The sequence below is a fragment of the Panthera pardus genome, unplaced genomic scaffold (assembly GCF_024362965.1).
Source record: "Panthera pardus isolate Hobbes unplaced genomic scaffold, ASM2436296v1 HiC_scaffold_25, whole genome shotgun sequence".
Lineage (NCBI taxonomy): Eukaryota > Metazoa > Chordata > Mammalia > Carnivora > Felidae > Panthera > Panthera pardus.
This window is the reverse complement of record NW_026526821.1, coordinates 37,476,854-37,503,304: the sequence shown is the minus strand read 5'-3', so window position 1 is coordinate 37,503,304 and position 26,451 is coordinate 37,476,854. Positions and strand designations below refer to the sequence as shown.

Genomic DNA, 26,451 nt, shown 5'->3' with positions numbered 1-26,451 from the left:
CCCTGCAGATGCATGATTCAGAAATCTGCATCTACGCACGCCTCTTATCAGCCATAGGGATTTTGCATCATTTGTAGGATTATTTCAGCAGTATTCTGATTAATACATGAGAATATGATCATGCATATGCTAGGAAGAAGGTGTCATCATAATGATGAATGGAGTCTAAGCCAGAAGAGGAGGAAAGGGAAGCTATGGAGGAGATAAAACAGTGATAAGGGGGAAGAGTAAACGGATCAGAAGTCACATTATAGAGGGAGTCAGGCTTTTAAAAAGAAAGGTAGAAAGATAGGGGGTAGTGGCAAGAGAATGGGATGTTTAAACTTGACATTTGGAGGAGGTGAAGTTAGCGGTAATGTCAAGGAAATGTCAAGGTCCAGAGATGGCCATGGTAATGTGTGGCTGAGGTAGGGAGAGGAAAGGGATGGCTTATGGCAGATAAGGATTTCTGGAAGGTCAGGGTGATTGGATAAATAAGCTATGTGGCCATTGAAATGACCAAGAATGTTGATTGGAATCCTGTTGGAATTCTGGAAGTAAAGAGATTGTTAAAAAATCTTTAATGAATGAGAAAATTTCTGATGGACCTGTAAATGGCAGCAACATGGAGAGATAGCAGCTGGTGTAGCCTAATGGCAATAGATTCTAAGAAGATGGAGTTGCTTAGAGAGAAGAAAAGACCAATTATCTGGAAGCAGTGATAAGGAGTAAGTTTCTTCCAAATTTAGTAGTAAATGGAGTGAGAATCAAACAATTACAGCTAGTACTTGGGGTGGCTTCAGGGAGTCATATCCTTGGGGAAGACTGGTTCCAATTAGAGCCAAAGTAGTGAAGGGCTCATTTCAGAAGGAAGATAAGGATATTGGGGGTTCTGCTGAACATGCACCATATGAAGTTAAAGATGATGGAGAGGATGGGTTTGAGGAGTCAAGAAGGGGTTATGTTGGGTTAAATAAGAGGATAAACAAGGTAGGTTAAGCATGAGAGCTGTGGACATGTAGGATGACCTATATACGTTTGGTGACTAGAGGAAAAGAGGAAAGCAAGGCATGATGGGATTATTTCTGATGTCTTTCAGGGCTGTTCTCTGAAGCAGTTTTTAGTGGGGCATGAAGAGTGACTTGCCAAGCATGAAGGAGGACCTCTGGGGTCTCCTTAAATCCTTTCATATGTGTTATTGAAGCAGGGTGGAGGTGGACCTACCAGGACCTCTTGGCTTTCTTGCAACACATCTGAAATTATTCAAAATATGTCTGCACCAATCCTCACTTGAGTTCTGCCTCTCTCTTCTCTCTTCACTTATCTCTTCTGCCTCCTATTTCCACCTTGACTCTCACTTCTGCTACATTTGAGAATTTACTTTTTTTTTTTTACCCTGGTCAAAGAAATCTCCTCAGGACAGGATCTGAAGATCAGATATTATTAGTTGTTGTTGTTATTCTAGTATTAATTATGACAAATTGTCAATCACTTATTAACATCTAGTGACCATTTACTATGCGTCAGACATTGTGCTTATTGCTCTACTTAAACCAAACCCATCTCATTTACTTCACAACCCTGTGAGATGGAAACAAGTATTGCTCTCATTTTGCAACAGAGGAAATTGAAGCTTTGAGGACTTAAATCACTCATCCAGGGTCACTCACGGGGCATGGGGCTGAATGATTATTCACATCTGGGATTTTGGGCTCTGAATCCTGAGTGATTCATTTGTCCAGCCTGTGACTGATTGCTCAGTGGAAGCCTGTGGGTAATTCTGAACAAGTTTGGGCATTAGTAGCAGTGGAAGGCTAGCCCCTCCTGTCTACTGTCCTAGCATGCCATTGATCTTTTTCACACTAGATTTGTCTTTATGTGGCTCAACTTGTGGTGCCTTCACCTGCATGGGCACTTTGTTTTTTGGACCAAATGGTCTACTTCCTCTTGGTCACAGCATTTGGAAAAATGCTTTGCACACAACAGATGCTTAAAACAATATATTGGTTGCATGAGTTAAGAATTACCCATGCATCTAGTTAAGTTCTCAAATTAGGCATATATTAAAACTAAGTGGGAAGTTCTCAAAAAATGTCCCAATGCTCAAGTCATACCTGGATTAACATCACTGGGGCTAGGGCCAGACGTCAGTATTTTCAAAACTCACCAGAAGATTTCATTAGGCCACCAAAGTTGTGATTACTGCTCTGAGAGAGGCAGGTCCTAATATTTGTTAGTTCTGCTTAAGATCTAATTATATTTCTGTGATACGGGATTTGGGATGCAGGAAGTAGCGAGTGCTCTAGAAGCATCATAGTCAGAAGACCTGGAATGTCAATGATGGCCCTTTCCCTTCTCCACACTATTTCCTAGAGCAAAGCTGTCATGTAAATGGCTATTTATTCCATTTGATTTTTCTGCTCTCTTCTCACTTGTGTTTTCTACTTTCCTCCAGTTTCTGCATCTAGCTTTCACTTGATTTGCATCCAGTTCTGCCTCTGCTGAAATGAGCTTATCTGGCTGCTTAGTAGACACAGCAATCACTCCCAAGAATTGCATTTGAAAGCAGAATGAAATCTTCATAATTTGCACTATCCCAAGATGCATTCATCCTAATGGAGGTGACTGGGTCATTTAGGCTGAATTTGAGAAGCATTCTTGGCTTTGTGTTCTGAGTCCTTCTAAGCCACCTGGCAGTTAGTGACTCTCTTCAGGCAGTGCTAGCTGATATAATCTGACGTGAAGCCTTGAACAAAAAGGAACCGAAGCCAACCTTTGCCATTAGTATTCTCAGGTGTTTGTCCAAGGGAAGCTGGAAAGGAGAATCTGTATTTTTAACTTGTAAAAAGGGATCTTAAGCATGGGTAGGAGAAAAATACTCAACCAAATATCAGGAAATTTGTTTCTTTTTTACCTTGAGTTTTACTTAACTCTTTATGGGCCTTTGATAGGTGGATTGCAAAAATTTGCCATAATGATACACCCCTCCTTGTATCCATATCACTTACAAGACTGTGGGGCTCCCCCCATCAGAAATGGAGTCCATTTCCCCACCCCTTAAATCTAGGTTGGCCTTGTGACCTGCTATAACCAATAGAATTCAGATGATATGATGCTGTGACAGTTCTGAATTTCCCCTCTGGAGGCCTTATACACTTCTGTTCTCCTTTCTTAGAATCTCAAACTGCCTACTTGATAAGAAACCACATAGCAGAGACCCCCGTTGTCCCAACTCAGGCCATTTGAGAGCAGCCAGCCTGTTGACCCCAAATACATGAGGGTCCAGCTACGACTGCAGGGCATCTACATGACCCTGTTTAAATGTGTGGATCCAAGCAAAACCTGAAGATCTTCCCAGTTGCCTCACGGACTCATGATCAATAATTCCTATTACTTTAGCCATTGAATTTTTGGGCTGTTTGTTAAACATCAATAAATTGATAATGGCCTCTATAATTTCCTTTTTAAAAAATATTTATTAATTTTTGAGAGAGAGAGAGCACACATAAGTGGGAGAGGGATGGAGAGAAAGGGGGACAGAGGATCCAAAGTGGACTCTGCACTGACAGCAGAGAGCCTGATGTGGGGCTTGAACTTGTGACCCACAAGATCATGCCCTGAGTTCATGTCCAACGCTTAATTGACTTAGCCACCCAGGTTCCCTGCTCCAATTTCATTTTTTTAAATGTGTATTTATTTTTGAGAGAGAGAGAAACAGAGTGTGAGCAGGGGATGGGCAGAGAGAGAGGGAGACACAGAATCCAAAGCAGGCTCCAACACTGAGTCTGAGGTGGGGCTCGAACTCACAAACTGTGAGATCATGATCTGAGCTGAAGTTGGTCACTTAACCCAGACTGAGCCACCCAGGTGCACCTCTACAATTTCATTAAAAAAAAAATTTTTTTTTTAATGTTTCTTTATTTTTGAGAGAGAGAGAGACAGAAACAGAGCACGAGCTGGGGAGGGGCTCAGGGAGGGGGAGACAGAATCTGAAGCAACCTGCAGGCTCTGAGCTGTCAGCACAGAGCCCGTTGTGGGGCTGGAACCCACAAACTGCAAGATCATGACCTGAGGTGAAGTCATACGCTTACCCAACTGAGCCACCCAGGTGCCCCTACAATTTCCTTTTTAAAGGAAGGATTGGTGGGTTGATTTTCTAGGCACTGTAGTTTTAACTGATGCTGTGCACAATAATCGCCTGTGGATGTCAATCTAGCAGCTCTGTGCCCATTCCAGATCCACTGAATCAGGGTAGCTGGGCTGTAACTTCTGTGTTCTTATACATTTTACTAGTGGCTCTGATGTTCAGCTATGGTGAAAGAACTCCTTGAAAGTTTTTTGCTGACAGTTAATGCATCGGATTCTCCCATAGAAACCCTTTTAGGGTTGCAATTCACCATAAGAATTAAATGCCAAGATAAAGTCAGACTCATATTTGGCCATTCTAAGAATGAAAGCACTCAGACTCTATAGGGAAATTCTGAGAAAGCAAAACACAATCATCCCTGGGCCATGAGCTTGTCTACCAGTCTCTTCTTTCCTCTTGAATATCTCCGTATTGGCCAGAAATTATTTTCTTGTAAGAAACAGGCACTCTGAATTGTAAGGGAATTTATTACATAGACTGAAGGAAGTGTCTCAGAATATATGACAGAAAACACAGCCAAGCTTTACCAGTCGTGGACTCGGAAACAAACATTATCAGGAAACAAGGCTGTTTTGGTTGCTTGTGTATACTTTCTCTTTCTCCTTGCTTGTCTCACCACAAGAATTCTCTGATTTTCCTATGAATATCCTTTATTCCCCTTTCTTCCTTTACATACACTGCACTGAATAGCTCCCTGAAAAGGGGGAGTCCTGGAATTTACCTGAGCAGTTGCACACAACTTAATGTCTTTGTGTCCTAATTACAAACTGCCGGTAGGAGGACTCAGGTCTGGTTTGAACCAGAGGTCCAAACTGGGTCAAACCACTCATGACAAGGAGGGAGGAGATGCTGTGTTCTCTGGGACTGCCCTTTCTGGGGATGAGTATAGGATCACAAAAAAAGAAAAGTGTAAGGTTAGGGGAAAATGATTCCTGAATATAATAAGTGCCTTTACTAGGACAGTCTATCATATTTACATTGGCTCATCAGTCAGGTCAACCCATATAAAAACACATCAACTAAATGTCTGAAATACTTAAATTTGTTTATGCCAAATCGCTGTTAAATACTATTGTATACATATGCTTTATAGTTTTCATTATAATTCAGGTTTTTGTAAAAGAGGGAAATACTATTTATGTCAAATGTGTAGGTAGTGCTTTTCAGTTGTCAGAATACAAACTTAACACTTTGCTTTACTCATTTTTGACACAGACTTGAATTCCTACAGAGGACATAGGAATCATTTTTAAAATGACCAAAAAATACACACAAACTTTCAAGAATAATTTTACCAGCAATCTGGTTAATCTGTTTCATTGTTTTATTCCCATGGGCAAGGCATATGTGCTCAAATTAAACAGAGGATTTGGCTGATAAATTTGGAAGGCAGAGAAAATGATTGCTGTTTTCTACATTTACTTGGAATGCCTTTTTTAAAGGAATCCAGGTACACGGCACCACATAGTCATTTCATTTAAGGTCAAGAAATCTTGGGGCCCTGGGTGACTCAGTGCGTTAAGGGTCCAACTCTTGATTTCAGTTCAGGTCATGATCTCATGGTTTGTGAGGTCGAGCCCCTCATCGGGCCCTGGGCTGTCAGCATGGAGCCTGCTTGTGATTGTCTCTCTCAAAATAATATAAATAAATAAACAAAAACAATTTTTTAAATGATACCAAAATCTTGCATTCAAGATTAGGTAAAAAAAAAAAAAGGTGCACCTGAGTGGCTCTTGTCCAACTCTTGATTTCAGATCAGGTCATGATTTCAGGGCTATGAGATCGAGTCCCATGTCAGACTCCACACTGAGTGTGGACCCTACTTAAGATTCTTTCTCTACATCTCTTTCTTCCCCTCCCTTACTGGCTCTCTCTCTCAAAAAAAAATTAAGTAAAATGGAATGTGTTTTTCTTTTATAGTTTGGTAAATGTTTTAGGAAACCACATTGAACTTATACACATGACCTCTGATATAATGGAGTTTTATAGTTTAATGAGGGATGACGTTAATCAATGAATGACACAGATAATTGTTAGTTAACTTGTTAAGGACAGTGATGGAAAATTACAAGAGACTCTGAGAGCATGAAACTAGGGCACTCCTTATAGTGGCAGGGGAGCGAGGGGGGTGAGGAAGAGATGTTTGAAAGGAGATCTAATGGATCTCTAAGAACTGAACTGGGCAAAGATTATCTGAGTTAGAGAGATCCACAGGTAAACAGGCCTTGTGATGTGCAGAAGTGCACCTTTGGAGAAAGTGATGGAATGCTGGTGAGGTTAGAGCCCTGAGTATACAAGGGAGCTATGTAGGGATGATGAGAGAGGCAAGCTCCTCATCCACATGGCCCAGAGCCTTACACCTCATATTTAGGATTTCTACCTTTATCCTGAGAGCAGTAGGAAACCAAGTGGAGTGGACTTAAGCAAATGAGTGGCAAGAGTAGGTTTTCTTTTTAAAAGGATTCTTCTGATTACTGTTTTGAGAATAGCCTAAGGAGCAATGGACAAGAAATACATGGACAGGACAGTTAGAAGGCTAAAGCCAAGAGGTCAGAGTGACCTGAAATGGCGGTAGGAATAAGAGAGAGAAAGTTGGAAAGATGTGGGAAATATTTCCAAGGTAGTATTGGCAGGTCTTGTTGATGGCTTGGATGAGGAGGCAGGGTAGATCGATTGCAGACATGACCCTGATTCTTCACCCTTCTTGCATCCACCCCTGTGCCATGTAACTTTGTGGTGTCCTCTGCCTGTCTCTGGACTGACCATGTACCTGGCTTTGGTCAGTAGAATGAAGTAGAAGCACCAGTGCAGTGGTTTCAAGTCTGACTCAAGAGGCCCTGTTCTTCTATGTCTCTGTCATCTCCATGAGACAAGACCTGAGGTAGCTTCCTAGGATGCGACGGATACAGGCAGCCCAGTTGAGTATGATCTAGGTCAATGGACAGCCAGTGGGTACAGCGAAGTGAGCAAGCCCAGCCAACAGACAGCCCTCTGAGAAGATACCCAGCTGACCCCTGACATGTGAGCAATAAACACTGATGTATTATGCCACCAAGGTTTTGTGATTTTTTTTTTGTTGTTACATGACATTATTGTGGTAATAGATAACTGAAATAGGAGCGAGGGAGAAAAATATGTGGAACACAGTCATCCATACACATTACTATGATAGCAGAGTTTAATATATTATCACAATGCAGCATTTGAGACAATAGGAAATAGGATAAATACATTTTTATGTGAGGAAATTTCTAACCTGAAATCTTCCTAACACATGGTAAATAATTAGTCAATATTTTTCAAAAGTTAGATCGATAAAAGTGTCGGTTCTTAGTGGTGAATGATACTAAAAAAAGAACATTCCAAAAGCATAGTTTTGATTTTTTGCTTACTTTTCATAGTCTGTCATATGCTTGTTGTCAAAACTTTTTTTATGTGTTCAATCAACCATGAGTCTAAAAAGGAAGGTAGAAAATCATATAGCATGGCAGTGCAGAAGAAAAAAAAGTAAATTAAGCTGGCCAACTCCTATGGTTACAGTGTTTCCTGTTTCCTTGCATTTTTTTGTTGGTTTCGACCCTATTTTTGCACTGGCTCACCAGAGGGTCATGGAGAGAAAGACACAATTTATGGCAGGCACAAAGAAGTTCCCAGCAGCCACACTGTTAGTTCAAAGTCGCATCTCTTCAAAGAGGATGAAAGAAGAAATTGAACAAAAAGTCCATTCCTGGGGTTTGACTGTGGAAGGGAAGCAGTTATGGACCAGGCTGCTTAAATGTAGCCCCGACCTCTGTTTATTGACAGACATAGAATTCCCACACTTAATTGTGGCTACTAAGGTGAGAACTTACAGTAAGATTTCCTTTCATATGAGAGAGGAAATTCAGATATTTGGAGGAATAAAATTGTCTCCTTTTCTTATCTATTTGAATTGTGATTGCTTGGTATTATTTTTGGATGCTCACAAGTGGTTTTGAAGTGTTAGTGTGTATAAGAATCATTAGGTAAGTTGTAGAACCATAGATCCCTGGAGATTCTGATTCAGCAGGTCTGGGCTTGGGCCTAAGAACCTGCATTACCAGCAGGCATTCAAATGATGCCGATGCTACTGGTCTGTGTACCACATTTGAGTGGCAAGACCTTAGAGACTGGAGTACCTGTATTCACAGTTCCAAAGACAGAATCATAAAAGCATACTTGTAGGCAAATTATTTTCATCTTCTATTATTTTTTGTCATGTCTTAAAGTGGTCTTAAATAACTGGTCCTACTTTCTAATGAGTGCCCAAAAAAGCATGAGTGCAGGTCAACAATGGAAAAAGATTGGGAAAAAGGCACAGTTCTTCCTAATAATTTATTTGCAAATAACACAAATTGGTAATAAGCTGCTATTGCTTTTTCCTCCTTCCCTGAATCCTATGCCTTCCAGGATTCCACAAAGTCAATCAAGCTGAGAAATAAAAAAAAAAATCCGAGTTTTAAATGAAAGGATATGAGGAGTTTTTTTATATCCTGTTTATACCTGCTGTGTGTTGTTTGGAGGAGGCAGCTTAATGCTACGACATAAAAAGAAAAGCCACAGGTGGAAAGAGTCAAAGCCTCCTCCACAATGAAGTCACCTTTTCCATTTGTTGGCGATCAGCATGTGAAGAAGGCAGAGTCTTTTGCTGCCTGCCTCGCTGCAGCGTTGGCTTGTTGAGCATTATTGGGACAGTTCAGTTTTTTCCGGTTTCTCACATGTCATTGACATAGTCTGAATGTGTGACAAGGAGTGCAAGTGGATGGGAAAGGTGGTTTCTGGTTCCTGCTCTTTTTTCTTAATTCTTCCTAATTTTCTTCCTAGTATAAAATGAGGATATGTATCTCGCATAAAATACAGAAAAGTATAAGAAAAGAATGTTTGGATCCTTTCCCAAGAAAAAAACCACAGTTAATACTTAAATTCATTTATTTCCTCTATCTTAGGTCTGTATATATAAATATGCAAATTTGAGACCACATTTTACAGGTTTCAGTCATTGTCTTCTTTTTAATAATATCCTGGGCATTTTCACATATTATTAAAATACTCTCCAAAAAAGTAAGATTTTTGATGCTGAGAATTTTTCATCTTTATCATTCATGATATTTTACTGAACTAATTTCCTATTGCTGGTTTAAATGTTAAAAGCAACATTTTTCTCTCTATATATGTCTGTGTATGTGTGTGTATATATGTATTACACACACACACACATATGTATTCATCATACATTTCTGAGCTTGTGGGAAAATAAGAACTTTTTCTAAGGTCAGAAGCCAAAGAAAAACTCAAATCTGAAGAATATGGAAGTGCTAGAAACAAAGTTTCCATACGGATATTTTCACTTCCCTCCTTGCCTAGAGCCACGTACAAGACAGATGGAGGACAAAGCCACCTAGAAGATACTCGGAGAACAACCCTACCAAGTGAGAGAGCAGAGCCAAGCCCCAGGAAACAGACTAGACCCATAGAGGAAATCTTGCAGGTATTTGCTGAACCCGGCCTTTGCTGTGACTACCAAGGAGTGAAAGAAAAACAAGTATGTATATAGATCTATAGATATACCTATATCTATAGATCTCTATATATCTATATATATAGATCTATCTATCTATCTATCTATAGATCTATCTATATCTATATCTATATCTATATCTATATCTATGCCACCTTCAAGTGCAGAGCCTGTGGGGATCTTCTACTTTGACATACCTGTACCTGTACCTGTAATACTCTGTTTCTTTATTTGGATGCTGACTTCATAGATATGCTTAATTTGCAAAAATATACTGAGCCCTTTACTTATGATATGAACACATTTGCGTGCATATATATTATACTACATTAAAAAGTGGGGGAAAAAGTCACATTAGCTGTGTGACTTCCCCCCAAACTCATTAGGTGAACATTTGTTCTAATTTGTGCCAGAGTGGTAGAGCTCCACATCCCTGGCAGAAGAAAAGCAAATTTGCTTTGGAGAAATGTAATTCATATCCAGAGTTGTCACAAAGTTCCAAATGTTAATAAATGCAAGAGGGAATGAGCCACCATAGGAGACAGGCAGCAGAAACAACACACTTGAGAATCATGCCTATAATGTGTGATGGATATATTCAAAGCAATAAAGATATGTTGAAAGTGTGACTAAGAAATAGGACATCGAGGTGCCTGGGTGGCTCAGTCAGTTAAGTGTCTGACTTTGACTCAGGTCGTGATCTCATGGCTTGTGAGTTCGAGACCTGCGTTGACTCTGTGCTCACAGCTCAGAGCCTGGAGCCTGCTTCATATTCTGTTTCCATCTCTCTGCCAACTCTGCCCCCCACCTGTGCTCTCTCTCTGAAATATAAACATAAAAAAATTAAAAAAGAAAAGAAATAGAGAACATCAGTATTGCCTTTACCAGTAAAAAGATTGGAGGGCAATTCTAGAGAAGTAAAATAAATTTTCAATTAGAAAATCAACAGCTTTTTAAATAATATATAATTTAAAAATATCTACTAGAAACAAAAAAAGTGGAAACAAGTGAAATTAATTTAAACAACATATTTTATATAACTCCGTAAAACTGTAGTACTATTTCAACATGCTATCAATACGATTATTAATGAGATAATTTTCATCTTTTGTATACAGGTCTTTGAAATCCAGAGTGCATTTTATGCTAAAAGCACATATCAATTTGAAGTACCTACTTTTAGACACTTCTATCTACACACATACACACATAAACACACATTGGAGTTTACATTTTTCTACTATATGTAGATGGGCATTGATCCACGTTGGAATATAAGAAGAAAAACCCTTGCTTTAGGTAGTCCTGTAGTGTTAATTTAATTGAACAGATGTGTGTGATTTACTGAACTATTTCTCTCCTGAGAGATACTTAGTTTTCTCTCTTGCTTTTTCTTATATCAAAAAGGCTACAAGGAATATCCTTTATAAAACCTATGTGGACTTGTGTATTTTCAAGGCATAAAGCTTCAGATATGGATTTGCTGTCCAATGGATGGTTTTAACAGCAGATTAGATACAACTGAAGAGCTACTTAGTGAACTGGAAATGGGAGCTGAAGAAATTACCCAGAAAGCAATACAGACAGACAAGGGAATGGAAAATACAAAGAAAGCATTTAAGAACGTGAAGGCTATAGTTAATATGTCTAAATTGGGGAAAAGAAATAAGGGAAGTAGGGTGTTCTTAAAAGATAGTACTTAAGTTGTCTCTAGAATTGATCAGACATCAGTCCCCAGATTGAAGATTTCCAATGAATCCCAAGAAAAATGAACAAAAAGAAACTCATCTAGACACATGGCAGTGAACTTGTAGTAAACTGAAGATAGATGGTCTTACAAATCAGTTATTTAAAAAAAGACAAAATTAATTTACAAAAGAATAACGATTAGACTGACAGCTGACTTCTCACATCAACAATGGAAGGCAGGAGTCAGGGAATAAGATCTATAAAACGCTGAGAGAAAATACCTGTCAATCTATAAATGTATAACTTGAGAAAGAGCAAGTGTGAAACCAAGACATTTTTAGATAAAAACAGAGTCTGTAAGCACAAAGAGAGCACATCAGGAATTTATTCAGGTAGAAAGAAAATGATCCCATAAGGTATGTCTGAAATAAAACATTGATTACATGTAAAGATAATAATATCTAATTTAAGTTGAAAAGGTTAAAGGTTGAGGTTAAAAACGTCAAGATAGACCTAAATTCTGGATAACCAAAACTAATTTGAAAGGACAAGTGCTTGGAGCTAAGTGTTTTAATTTTTTTAATGTTTTTATTATTTATTTTTGTGAGAGAAAGAGAGAGAGATACAGTGTGTGAACGGGGAAAGGGGCAGAGAAAGAGGAAGACACAGAATCCAAAGCAGGCTCCAGACTCTGAGCTGTCAGCACAGAGCCTGATGCAGTGCTTGAAGCCATGAACTGTGAGATCATGACCTGAGCTGAAGTTGGATGCTTAACCAACTGAGTCACCCAGGTGCCCCAAAGGAGCTAAGTATTTTAAAATGCATCTCTTATTTGGGAAAAGAGTTAAGCTATTTATTAATTTTAAACATCTTAAGGGAAAAATTCATGTTAAAATTTCCAGTGAATCCCTAAAAATATAGAAATTGAATGTAGAACTTCTAAATTAGTAGATGTTTAGAAAATTGGAATAGGGAAAATAAACCTCAGACCAAGTGATGTGCAGAAAGGGTAAACGAACACATCAACAAAAAGTAGAATGAGTGGGTAGAAAATAACCTGTGAAAAGTAAAAACCAATGTATCAGCACTCACAATCAATACAGTAAAGAACTAAATCCCCCCCTAAAATTCAAAGCTATTTTTCCTTCTCCAGAAAAAAAGGTGAATGTCTTTTGAAAGAGGTCACAAAAATTTGAAAAGTAGAAGTGTAGAATAAATACATGTGAAATACTAATTAAAAGAAAGTTGGTAGGGATAAAATATAAGCAAATTTGAGTTAAATAAAAGGCATTACAAGAGAGGAAGAGGATCATTTACATATGGACAAAAGTTTTTAATTACCGGAATAAATTTACCAAAAGTAAAACCTTAATGGGTCTTGCAAAATAGACCTCAAACAAATAACTACAAATTTATAAAGCTACATTGGAGGAAGCTAAAAAATCCATCAGCATATTGAGAGATTTCCACATGCCTAAGTGATTAATAGATTAGTCAAGCAAAAATAAGGCTATGGAAGTTTTGAACAACATAGTTAAGTTTGTTATAACAGATGTGTTTAAAATATTGTTCCTGGCAACACAAAGAAAATTTATAAAAATAAACGATACATTAGGCTAGAAGGAAAGTCTTAATTTTTAAAGATTTATAATCACATGTACCACATACTCTTAACTTCAACATAATTAAGTTAGAAATTAATAACAAAGTGACAAGAAAAAGAAAGGAATGTGGAGTGAAAGGTACAGGTTAATTTCTCAGACTGGTGTAGCAGAGAAGGAAGTGGCCTCTTTCAAACTTCATGGAATCTGGCTATGGTTGGGCATTTAAGGGGTCCACCGAAGGCCTGGACTGCAGACTTTGGACCATGCCAGGAGAAGGGCAGCTGTTGACTCTGAGCTGACAGGAAAGGGCAGGGCAAAGACTCTTCCACATCTTATTTTTGTTGTGTTGGAATCTGAACATATGAGGAGAAAGACTGGTGCTTCCTCAGTGGTAATTCCCCAAATTCCTCAAACCAAGATGTGGGAGTTTCTCTCCCAGAATGGACTTCTGGTCATGTCAGTTTGCTAAGTGCGACCTCAGAAAGCAATGGGAACACGAGGAGACTCACTCACCTAGACTGATCCCACTTCTGTAAGGTTCCCCTAATGTAAACTCCTTCACCAGGTGTAACTTATGCCCAGTTAGGTGAGTTGCCCTTGTTTACACTTTGTGGAACAAAGGGACACTCAGACATCAATGGAGGGAGAGGAAATTGGCAAAGCCACTTTGGAAAATAAGCTGGCATTGCTAATCCAATTGTATGTGCCCAGCACCCGTGTCCAGGAAATTCCATAGCAGAGAAAGTTGCACGCAGGTACAGTGGCGGCTCCTTGCTCTGACATTTTATGAGGCAGTGGGGGTGGCAGCATGTGACAAGATACCATTTTCTGCATGTAGAAGTGCAGCCCTCATGGGCAAACAGAGATGCGGGAAGACCTTTTTATTGCTCTTCAGATTGGGCCACAGAGAACCAACTTTAGGGAAGGAAATTCACAAAATGCCAGCTTCATAGAGTCTGTGTAAATAATCAGGCAACAGTTTTCCCTGTTGACATTATGGTTTCCAACACTTTTGAGAGATGGAAAGAAAAAAATTAAAGATGTACCACTACAACCCATTAACTTTCTAGAATATGCACTGTGGCCTTTTGGCACTATGACAACAAATAACTTGCTGATCAGCATGGTTTTTCAATTTTCAATTATTTGCTTTGCTGTTGTGGCTAAAGAATTTAAACTTTGCATCTTTTTTTTTTTAATTTCAATTTATTTTTCCCAAAATTATCCTTTGAGGTTATGGTTTACATATAATGAAGTGGATGTAGGCATAATACTTCAGACAGTTTTGTAAGGATTCCTTTAAAAATTCCTCAGAGAGATAAGTTGCATACACCAGCATTCGAACAAACAAAAAAAGACATGCACATACACATATTTAACTAGGTATCAAAGTTGGAAGACCAGTAAATCTTTGTGTTTCCACTTCACAGGTAAATTAGAATTTTATTTTGTTAAACTGGATGTCTTTTAAATTTGTTTGTTTATTTGGCATAATGCTGTCATAAAACGTATCCTAGCCTTGATCTGAAACTTTCTTTTCCTTTACAGCATTTCCCTTTGAGCTATGTACCATATGGAGAAGTAGAAAAATACAGCCTTAGTGATTATTTACATTCTTGTGGACTAGGATCCCTTCAGGGATCTCATAAAACCCAAACAATACTTTTTCGGCCCAAAGAGGTCAGTAGAACACACTCACTTACATATCAGATATTCATCATTTGGGGCACATTCATCTTTACCTTCTTTTAAATCTTATTGCACCTGGGGGCACCTGGGTGGCTCAGTCAGCTAAGTGTCTGATTTCAGCTCAGGTCAGGATCTCTCAGTTCATGGGTTCAGGCCCTGTGTTGGGCTCTGTGCTAACAGCTGAGAACCTGTGGCCTGCTTCAGATTCTGTGTCTCTTTCTCTCTCTTCCCCTTCCCCACTCACACTCTGTCTCCCTCTCTCTCAAAAATGAATAAACATTAAAAAAAATTAAAAATAAATCTTATGTTGCACCTGTTATGCACCTATTATGTTGGTAGCATTATGGCTATTTACCAGCATCCCCTTTTCCAGTTGTGCAGGACTATTACACCATCCCTCTCCCTTGAAGTTGGCAGAGCCATGTGATTTGCTTTAGCCAACATAATGTGGGTGAAGCCATATGTGTCATTTCTAGATAGAAGCATTTAATTGTTAGGTTAAGGAGCCTGGAATGTTGACTTGACATCTGTAGGTGTAGGAAAACTGCCCTTGAGAATTATCTGTACCCAGAGGTATACTTTTTGAAAGCAAGAAATAAGCTTTTGTCACGTTAAGTTGTTGAGATTTGAGGGATCTTTTTGTTGCAGTTCAACTGAGCATTTCCTGACTAACAGAATATATCATCTGGTGTACTTGCAGAAGAATCTTTTTTAAAAAATATTTATTTATTTATTTATTTATTTATTTATTTATTTATTTATCTATCTATCTATCTATCTATCTATTTATTTATTTTTGAGACAGAGAGAGACAGAGCATGAACGGGGGAGGGTCAGAGAGAGGGAGACACAGAATCTGAAACAGGCTCCAGGCTCTGAGCTGTCAGCACAGAGCCCAACATGGGGCTCAAACTCACAGACCGCGAGATCATGACCTGAGCCGAAGTCGGACACTTAACTGACTGAGCCACCCAGGCGCTCCTAAAATCTTTATTTATTTTTGAAAGAGAGAGAGACAGAGCATAAGCAGGGGAGGAACAGAGAGAGACACACACACAGAATCCCAGTCAGGCTCCAGGCTCTGAGCCATCAGCACAGAGCCCGACACAGGGCTCAAACTCAGAAACCATGAGATCATGACCTGAACCGAAGTCAGACGCTCAACCGACTGAACCACCCAGATGCCCTGAAACATTTCTACTTATAAAACTTTAATTAAAAATTTTTAAATATTTATTTATTTAGTTTTTAAAGTTTATTTTTATTTATCTTAAGAGAGATAGACTGCAAGCAGAGGAGGGGCAGAGAGAGGAGAGAGAAAATCCCAACCAGGCTCTGCACTGTCAGTGCAGAGCCCCACACGAAATGTGAGATCATGGCCTGAGCCAAAATCAAGAGCTTAACAGACTGAGCCACTCACTTGCCCCTAATGTTTATTTATTTTTGAGAGAGAGACAGAGACAGTGCAAGCAGGGGAGGGGCAGAGAGAGAGAGAGAGGGAAACAGAATCCAAACCAGGCTCCAGAATCCAAACCAAACTTAGCACAGAACCTGAGGCGTGGCTCAAACGCAGGAACCCCGAGATCATGACCTGAGCCGAAGTCGGAGGCTTAACCAACTGAGCCATCCAGATGTCTCTATCCAGATGTCAAATATTTTGGTTGTCAAAATAAAAATAAAATCCTCTACTGGTAGCCTATTATTCTTCCAGTAATTCAGTCTTAAAATCTTAGAATTATCTGTGATTCCTCAATCCTGATCTTCACATTTAATGATTTATTAAATACTTTTGATGTCAAAATGAAAGTGGAAAATCTGGCAAACAAGCACCTGTGATTCAAATTCTTATTCTTTAAGTTGCTAACAAATATTTTGGGGCAAGAGGTTTGACATCTGTGTCTCCTTCTATATTTTTAACATGAAAGTTGGGCTATGATATCTTAAAATTATTAATTTAATATTCTATGGCATGTTGGAATGTTCTCAAACGAGATTGTGTGTGTGTGTGTGTGTGTGTGTGTGTGTGTGTGTGTGTAGTTATTTTGTTACAGCTCTTCATCAGCTCATGTTCTGGTATCTTTCCCACTCTGCCCCCAATACATAACTTTCATCTTGTATCTCACATTTATGTACTGGAAAACTTTAATTCTCCTCTAGTATATAGACCAGTTACTAAATGCTATGGGCCTTTTAGAGCTGAATTTTTTTTAAACCCATAATTTTTCTCAACTTTCACACAGGTTTTCAAACCACAGCTCTGGGGCAGAAATAATAAATATCTGCCATTGGTCCTCTAACATGTGCCTGTGGCCAACACCAGTCATCAATGGTTTTGCTATCTCTGGTGTCACAGATAAAATCCATCTTAAGCTAGTGTTCCAAGCCCTCCACAATCAAGCTACATATTTCCTTCTCAACCAACTCACCTCTACGATCTGTTTCATTTTCCATAGGAGAGTTTGTTGTGGTTTTGTGTTCTTACTTATTACTCCATTCATCTAGAATGACTTCTATGAAAGAAAGAAGTCACACATATTTCTCTAACACAAGCTCAGATTTCCATTACATCCACTGCCTTCTCCAACCATGCCAGCTATCCTTGTTGGTACCTCTTCTCTAAAAATTTTTGCTGGTGGGGCACCTGGGTGGCTCAGTCAGTTAAGCATCTGACACTTGATCTCGGCTCAGGTCATGATCTCATGGTTTGTGGGTTCAAGCCCCTCATCAGGCTCTGCACTAACAGCATGGAGCCTGCTTGGGATTCTCTCTCTCTCTCTCTCTCTCTCTCTCTCTCTCCCTCTCCCTCTCCCTCTCCCTCTCCCTCTCTCTCCCCCCTCCCCCCTCTCTACCCCTCCCCTGCTCTCTCTTTCTCTCTCAAAAAATAAACTAATAAAAAATTAAATAAAATGTTTGTTGGTATTTCCTTCTTTCTGAATGCCACCCCCATGACTGGAGTTGTATCTTTAGAATTTACTGCCAGAATATGCATATATCAGCATATAATTCCTGTTAGTTTAGGTAGGATTTTATTTTTATTTATTTATGTTTTTATTCTGAGAGACAAAGAGTGTGCACACAAGTGGGGGAGAGGCAGAGAGGAGAGACAGAATCCCAAGCAGACTTCACCTCATCAGTTCAGAGCCCCATGTGGGGCTTGAACTCACCAACTGTGAGATCATGTCCTGAGCTGAGATCAAGAGTTGGATGTTTAACTCACTGTGCCACCCAGGTGCCCCTAGTTTAGGTAGGATTTTAAAACAAATATTTTATTAATCAGAGCTGCACCCATTGATTTGAAATGTGGGAGAATTCATACACACACAAAAAAACATTTATTTGGTCTGCTGACATTATTTGGTGCAATAAGAATTGCACCTTGAAAGAAGTTATGACCACCAATTCATGACCACTACGGGGAAGCCCTTCATTAAGTAGTTCCTGATGCTGTCCTTTCTTACTGCGTTACATTTCTTTAGGTTGGGAACCTCACCTTATATTTTTTTCTGCAGCATGCCACCTTCCCCAGCCTCCTGGCATCATCCTTAGCTAACAGATAAGGTTAGCCAAACAGAAAAAAATTTACTTGCTTTATTAAAATGCTACCGCTAGCACACTGTTTAGAAATGCTGAGATATGTGGTGCCTGGGTGGCTCAGTGGTTAAGCGTCTGACTCTTGATCTCGGCTCAGATCATGATCTCATGGTTCATGAGTTCAAGACCCACATTGGGCTTTGAGCTGACAGCATGGAGCCTGCTTGGAGTTCTGTCTCTCCCTCTCTCTGCCCTCCCCTGCTTGTGCTCTCTCTCTCTCTCTTTCTCTCAAAATAAATAAGCTTGAAAAAAAAGAAAAGAAATGCTGAGCTATGTACCAAATGTGAACTAAGTAAGAAGAAAGTCAAGGCAAGAATGTTTGTTCTCTCTCTCAGTGCTTCTCAAAGCACGGTCTATGGACTGGTGCCTGGCTGTAACAAGAAATGTATGGAGGTTGACAGTAAGCATTTGGAAGTTCCTATATTAATTTTCTTCTGTTATTCTTTTTCTGATAATATTCATTACACTGTAATTTCTTTAGCTGATGAATCCAGTAATGAAAATCTAGACTCATAGTTTGTATGCCTTTGCGTATTCTTTTATTTCACTTTCTATGAATCATTCTTATTTTATTTTGTAAAAATGTACATCCTTGACAGATTAGAAATTAAAAACAAAATAGATTGGTCCTTTACTGCTATCTGTCTATCTATCTATCTCCCTCCCTACCTATCTATCTATCATCTATCTTGATCTTTTTTAGATCTTTTTCCTATGTGACTAGCACTCTAACTAGCATTAAAATCCATATTTTGCTTCTTTTTGAAAACAGGAAATATTGTACCTTGCAGATTTCTCTTAGAGGTAAATTAGTTCAATAATTATGCTATTGTTCCTTAGCTTTTAAGTCAGGGGACTGAAACAACCTTCCCTTCCCTCCTCAGTGTGCCATTATATTTAGAAAAATGAAGAACAATGAAAAAAGTGAACAAAAAACCGTCCAACCAAACTTTTGAATTTCTTGCATTTAGCTAGCTCTAACTTTAAATCATAAATATTATTAAACATGGATTCTTGTCCACGAAGAACGAATAATAACTGTTATATCCTCAGAAAAGATGATATATTGTGCTCAGAAATAGATTTCCATCCACAAATGCTGGCATTTAGAGGTTACCAGCTGTATTTAGGTAGAGGAGCTATAAAGCACGTTACAGGAATATAATTTTAGAGTTGCTGAGGTCATATGGGGATTTGGTTTGCTACATTTTCATTTAAATTATATCCACAAGTAATGCCATTGTGAATGAAGTTATATCATTAAAAGTGTCAGACACTTTAGACTCCATTTCCATATGCCCTATTATATGAAGACCTGCAACTTGAAATTCTCTCCAGATTAATCTGAGAGGAAAATATAGGCTCTCATTCTGAATACATCCCAGAAGGGATTAAGTGACCTGATTTCAAGAAAAAAAAAAAAAAATGGAACAAGCTATGCGATGACTAATTTGCCTCCCGGTAAAATAAAAGTGACAACAATTTTATTCATAATAGAAGTTTCCCCCAAAGCAGACTTTTCTGCTAACTCTGGCATATCCTATTTGCAAAATATGTGCCTCTATTTGTAAATTCAAGTTTTCTCCTTGCAGGAGCATGAAATCTAACAACTATTTTAAAGTAAAATTAAAGATTTATAGAAGGTATAAGACACATTTCACAACAAACACATAATTTTTCTGGAAAGTAGGAACTCTGAATCTCACCCTCTGGGAGAAACATCATAGTGATCTAGTGAGCATTATCAGTAGATTTGTATTTAATATGCAATCTATTTGTTTTATTGAACATGCTCTGATTTAGTAATGAAGGGAAAACAAATAATTATGGTACCTTTCTCACTGAAGTAAAATTCTCAATATACAGACTGATTTATTTAGGAAACCTACTAACTGAAAAATAAATATGTGCCTAATGCTGTCTCCTCTTGATAGCCCTATCATCTGGGACTCTTTGAAGTAATTTATTAATGCAAAATGTTGGGGTGCCTTACTGATGATTTCATTTCAGTGTAACAAATCGAATGAAGTACTAGTTAGTTCTGATTTAATAGGCTTAAAATAAATTATTTTAATCTTTTGATTCAGAAAATGATTGCTCTTTCCCAAGATTTTCTCTCAGATTAAGAAGTTTTATATCATTACTTTTAAGTGAGAACTTTGAAGATTGTGATCATTTTTTAAATTCATTAGTATCTTGCAAGAAAAAGAGAACAAAAAAGGTGAGAAAGAACAGACCAAACTAGGACATCGAGCTGATACTTTAGTCTGAGATATTATTTCTGAATATATTGAAAAATCGACTCACTTTTCTAGTTCTGTTATCAGGAATGGGGTAATAATACTTGACAGACTCACTAAAATCTGGATTTGTCATTATGTGACATTTCAAGTGCTTTCTGAATTTTTCTTAATGACACTATGACACTATTAAATGTTTTAAAAGTTGTAGTGATTAAAGACTGGGTTTAAGCAATACCTTCTCAGTCAGCACCTTTGATATACAATATCAAGCAGGTATTTCTAACATGGCATCTGATATAATCAAGACGTGAGATGCCAAACTAGAAGATAGAAAAGCTGAGAGTCTGGGGAAAGAAATCCAAACTCATCATCATTTTACTTACTCTGTCTTGTCACAGGCAGTGACATGCTTTAAAAGTGATCCCTAGGAGAAGACAAATCCTGAGTGTAACAATGAGATTTCAGGAACACGGAGAAAGAAACTGAATTGATGGCTGAAATCCACAGAATGTGAAATCTCACTCAGTCAATGTTCCTTAGAGAAATTCACTCCTGGGTCTTAAGAATGTTGTCACATGTGTGGTTTATGCCTGGAGAAATGTATGTGTTTCTATGCTGTGCATCATATGTTAACATGGAGTTCAGTATGTTACATTTAAACTTTAAAAAAGAACAGAGCAACTCATGCATACATCTAAAACCACAAGAAAGGTTTTCTATATTATTGCTGCTTACTTTGAATTATGACTTGTTTACCTAAACTTTCAACAATCCCACCCTCCCCCCATCCCAGAATACCATCTATATATTGGTAGAATGTGTGGGCACGTCCTAAAAACAAACTCATTCAAAATACCTTGTTTTATTGTCTTTTGGGATAATTGTTGAAATGGAAGAGTTTTTTTTTTAAATGAAATCTATTTCTCCTTTCTTTTTTCTCTTTTCCTTGTCATTTCTTGGGGAGCTATTTTATGCAATCGCTAGTTAAAACTAAGTAATTTCACCTTCCATTTTAGAACCTCTGAACCAAACATGTATTTCTGTCCCATTTTCCCTGAAGCAAATTTCACAAAGATAGCCCAAAAAGCTTTAGCCAGATGAGAAAAGAATTGGAAAGCTAGGCAACTCCATTTTTGGGTCTCTAATTACTAAGGCTGAAGTAGCAGCATGGAGGCAGGTAAGGAAGTGTGTGTTTCTCTCTTTAGGATGAGACTCACTCAGATATCTCAATACATAGCAGAGGTTCCTTGTACATTGGGTCTAAGAACTAAATCTGCGAAAATTTATGAAACAAGCAACCTTGTCTTTGTCTTCAATATATCCCTTCTTTGGGATTTGTGGCTCCTCCTCCCCATTTCCCTCTGCTATTTAATATTCCTTGTCTCCTCTCCACCTTCCCTCATGCACATCCATAAACATAAATCCTAAAAATCTGCTTCTAAATCCCTTTGACTCTTACACTCTAGAGAATATGTGAATACTTACTCTGAAGCGTTTCTTGTAGGAGTACTAATGGTTTAACAGGCATCTCGGCGAAAAGTAAGGAAGAGACCTTGGTGTCTTGGCATCCACCATCAGTGGGAGGAAAGTTGGCCGGGTTGAGGTCAGTGGGATTCACAGCAGTTGCATTCACTGTGTCTTCTATTTTCCAGTGAGATTTTTTTTTCTGCTGGACATTATTACTAGCATGGGCTGAAAGAAATAACCTAGTTCACTCTAATTTTGCAAATAGGATACATTATCCACAATGAGTGTTCTCATCAACCCATTTAAATGGCTTTTTCTTTACTGAGCACAGGAAGAAAGCCAGAAATTAGAAGTTTCAGAGTTCCTAGTCTGTGCAAAGCCTCTTCCATATTAACTCAAGTCTCACTAAAGCTTTAGAGAGTGAGAATTACTATGTTTGCTTAAAAAATAACAGCAATCATTATTTATTGATCTTGTTCTATATGACAGCCAATTTCCAGTTTAGTGTCTTATTTAATTTTTATATCAACCGTGTGAAATCGGCATCATTCGTACCCCTGTTTTTCAGACAAGGAAACTCAAGATCAGAGCAATTATCTTGTGGAACTGTAAAGAGGGTGCTGGAGTTACAGGCCACTTACACTTTTCATAGGATTAAGTAATAGCCGATGGGAAGTGGTTAAGATGAGAAGTGAACTAAGGTTTGCATTGACCCCAAGCTAATGAAAATGCTATTGTGGTTATTTAGAGAATGAGTGTGTGTGCGTGCGTGTGTGCGTGTGTGTTTGAGATAGATGTTTTTTTATCAATCTTTTCTGACTTTCTAAATTCTTAGGCCTTTTCTCTGAACTAATGATTAATTTAAAAATAGAGAAATAAAAGGATACTCTGTCTCTCTCTGTCCCAAAAATAAATAAACGTTAAAAATAAAATTAAAAAAAAAAAAAAAGGGGGCACCTGGGTGGCTCAGTCGGTTAAGCATCCGACTTCAGCTCAGGTCACCATCTCGCGGTCCGTGAGTTCGAGCCCCGCGTCAGGCTCTGGGCTGATGGCTCAGAGCCTGGAGCCTGCTTCCGATTCTGTGTCTCCCTCTCTCTCTGCCCCTCCCCCATTCATGCTCTGTCTCTCTCTGTCCCAAAAATAAATAAACGTTAAAAAAATTAAAAAAAAAAAAAGAAATAAAAGGATAAAAGAAGGGAAGGAAGGAAAGCATGGGAACAGATATTTCTACAAACAAAACCAGAACACCATTAGAAGAGGAACAAGGCATATAAGCAGCTTAGATAAAGAAGATCAATAATACCTTCTATGGGATGCTGATGAAGTGGTAGGCATTACATTTTGATAGATTTTCACACATAAAGCCTCCAGTAGGTCTGTGAAATAGACCTTATTATCTCAGTTTAATAAATGAAAACAAGATGATATAAAGATGTTAAGGAATTTACCCAAGGTCAAATGTCTAGTAGGATTCTGGGTGTACACACCAGCCTTTAAGGCTATTTGATACCCATCTCTTGCAATCTTTATTTCTAGGCTCAGATATCAATCCTCTCTTCTTGAGGAAGGAAAGCAGTGCTAAGAAGTTCTGCTGGTTTGGACTCTGGCTGGTTCAGATAATATCATTTTCTTTTAGGCCAAAGTAAGAGAAGGAGAGGCCCTGCTTTCTTTAGAGATGGGTGAGAGCACAGACTCCGGGTTGCCAAAGAGACAGAAGGGAAAACTGAGAATTCACTGCCCTGCCAGTCCAGGACCATTCAAAGCATAGCTAACCAGATCTTCTCAGTGTTACCAGTTGACGGGAAAGATAAGAAAATATTTATGATAAAAATGATCATAATATAATATTCCATTTCATGTTGATATACTTTTAGGTTTATAAGAGATATCCTGCATTTAATCTTTGATAAATATAATTCTGTAGCTTGTCTCTAAGGAAGCCTTCTCATTTTCGTTGTTTTTATTTACTCTAGACTGAAGAGACTCTTCTCTTTAAGAGCTCAGGATTATAGCTATGTCTTATTTACAGGAAACCCAACTTGGAAAGAAAGCAATATAAAAATATGGGAAAATATTTAAGAAGGCATGAATAAAAAGAAAGCAAGCAAAGAAAGCAATATTAATGCCAAATAAAAAATTAAAAGTGAAAAGTATTCATTAAAACCAAAGGAATCTGATATAATCATTCATAAAAACATAGCTCCCAATAACAATATGACAGTCCAATATTACAGATTAGAAATATATAAGGCAGTTAACTATACTTCAGCTAAAAAAGAAATATAAAACAAAGCTATTAGAGCTGCACAGAAATTAAAACAAATATATAGTGAATGATTTTATATACCAGTTTTTCTCAGATCAGTTAGATGCAAAAGTAAATCTGAATACAGAGGATTTGAATGAACTTGTTGATATAACTGAATGAACCAATACTGAGCTGAATCCTGAATAGATCAATGCATAGAGTAGATTGAATACAACAATAAAGTGTGCAATGTTGAAATTATCAGAATAAAAGTGGGGTCAGTAGACCCTTACAGTTTATGCAGTAAGCACATCACTGATTCATAATGAATATACAAAGGGCTAACTAGGGCTTATTTCAGGAAGTAACTAGCGCTTATTTCAGGAATATGAAAATATTTCAGTATAAGAAGTTGGTTAATATACCACTTCAAGAATACAAGGAAAACAAAATTATATGGTTGTTTTGATATTTAACAACATTCACTTGATAAATCTCAGCATATGCCTCAATTAAAAAAATAACTCTAGGGGAACCTGGGTGGCTCAGTCAGTTAAGTGTCTGACTTTGGCTTAGGTCATGATCTCAGTTTGTGAGTTCAAGCCCCGCATCAGTCTCTGTGCTGACAGCTCAGAGCCTGTAGCCTGCTTTGGATTCTGTGTCTTCCTCTCTCTGTCCTTTCCCTGCTCATACTGTCTCTCTCTGCCTCTCAAAAAATAAATAAATGCTAAAAAAAATTTTTTTTAAAATAACTCTATAAGCTAGAATTAAAAGAATACTCCTTTACATTATTTTTTAATGTTTTTTAAATTTTTTTTTTATTTTTGAAGGAGAGAGAGAGACAGAGCATGAGTGGGGTAGGAGCAGAGAGAGAGAGGGAGACACAGAATTCAAAGCAGGCTCCAGGTTCTAAACTGTCATCACAGAGCCCCATGCGGGGCTCAAACTCACAAACTGTGAGATCATGACCTGAGCCAAAGTTGGATGCTTAACCGACTGAGCTACCCAAGCGCTTTGAGAATACTCCTTTAAAGTGAGTTTTAAAAATCACTATCAAGGGCAGTCTGGGTGGCTCAGTCGGCTAAGCGACCGACTGCGGCTCAGGTCATGGGCTCAGGTCATGATCTTGTGGTCTGTGGGTTCAAGGCCCTCATTGGGCTCTGTGCTGACATCTGAAAGCTTGCTATGGATTTTGTGTCTCCCTCTTTCTCTGCCCCTTTACTGCTTGTGTTCTCTCTCTCTCTCAAAAGTAATAAACAAATTACTTGTATACAATATTAATTGTATTATTAAAAAATAATATTTTATTTTTATTATTTTATTTTATTTTTTATTTTTAATGTTTTTTATTTTTATTTTTTATTTATATTTTATTTATTTTTATTTATATTTATTTTATTATTATTAAAAATAATTGTATTATTAAAAAATAATACAATACAAAATACAAATTATTTGTATAAACAAATAAAAAAATTTTTAAATAAAAGAGTCACTATCAAACCATCACTGTTGGCATTCATTCCTCCTAATAGTGCACTCAGAGAACCTCCTGTAGAATTAGGGAAATAAATTATATAATTTCCTTTATTGTTGCCATAAGTTAACCTTTTAAAAAAGATATTCCATTTAGTGTAATTAAAATAGCAAACACAAATCATTGATAAGTCATTGGTGAAGGGGAGACCCAATTATTATTTGTAGATGATTTGATTGTCCATCTCAGAAATCCAAGAACATTTATAAATAAATGATTGAAAAGAGCTCTGTAATTTCCCTAGGTACAAAATCAACTGGCCAAAGTCTATACCTTTCTTCTATAGCAAAAATAACTTGTTAGAAAAGAAAATGGAAAAACAAAAGATCTCATTCACAGTATTAATAAAAATAGAAACTACCTAGACATAAGTGAGAAATATACAGATTCTATTTTTTTTTTAAAAAGAAAATTTTGGGGGTGCCTGGGTGGCTCAGTCAGTTGGGTGTCCGACTTCGGCTCAGGCCATGATCTCGCCGTCCTTGAGTTCGAGCCCCGCGTGGGGCTCTGTGCTGACAGCTCAGAGCCTGGAGCCTGTTTCAGATTCTGTCTCTCCCTCTCTCTCTGACCCTCCCCCGTTCATGCTCTGTCTCTGTCTCAAAAATAAATAAACATTAAAAAAAATTAAAAAAAAAGAAAATTATGAAAACCAAAGATACATAACAAAAGATAATTGAATTAAATGGAACATACACCAGGTTCTATATGGAAAGACTCACTA

General features: G+C 37.9%; 1 long non-coding RNA gene across 3 annotated transcripts in view; it reads left to right on the top strand.

The window, feature by feature from the left end:
- Positions 1 to 26,451, top strand: part of LOC109274703 (uncharacterized) — a 152,833-nt gene that overhangs the window by 106,107 nt on the left and 20,275 nt on the right. For all 3 annotated transcript variants that reach the window (XR_002083787.2, XR_002083786.2, XR_002083788.2), the window contains one exon: positions 9,509 to 9,632. This is a non-coding gene — a long non-coding RNA (uncharacterized LOC109274703). The remainder of the gene's footprint in view (positions 1 to 9,508; positions 9,633 to 26,451) is intronic.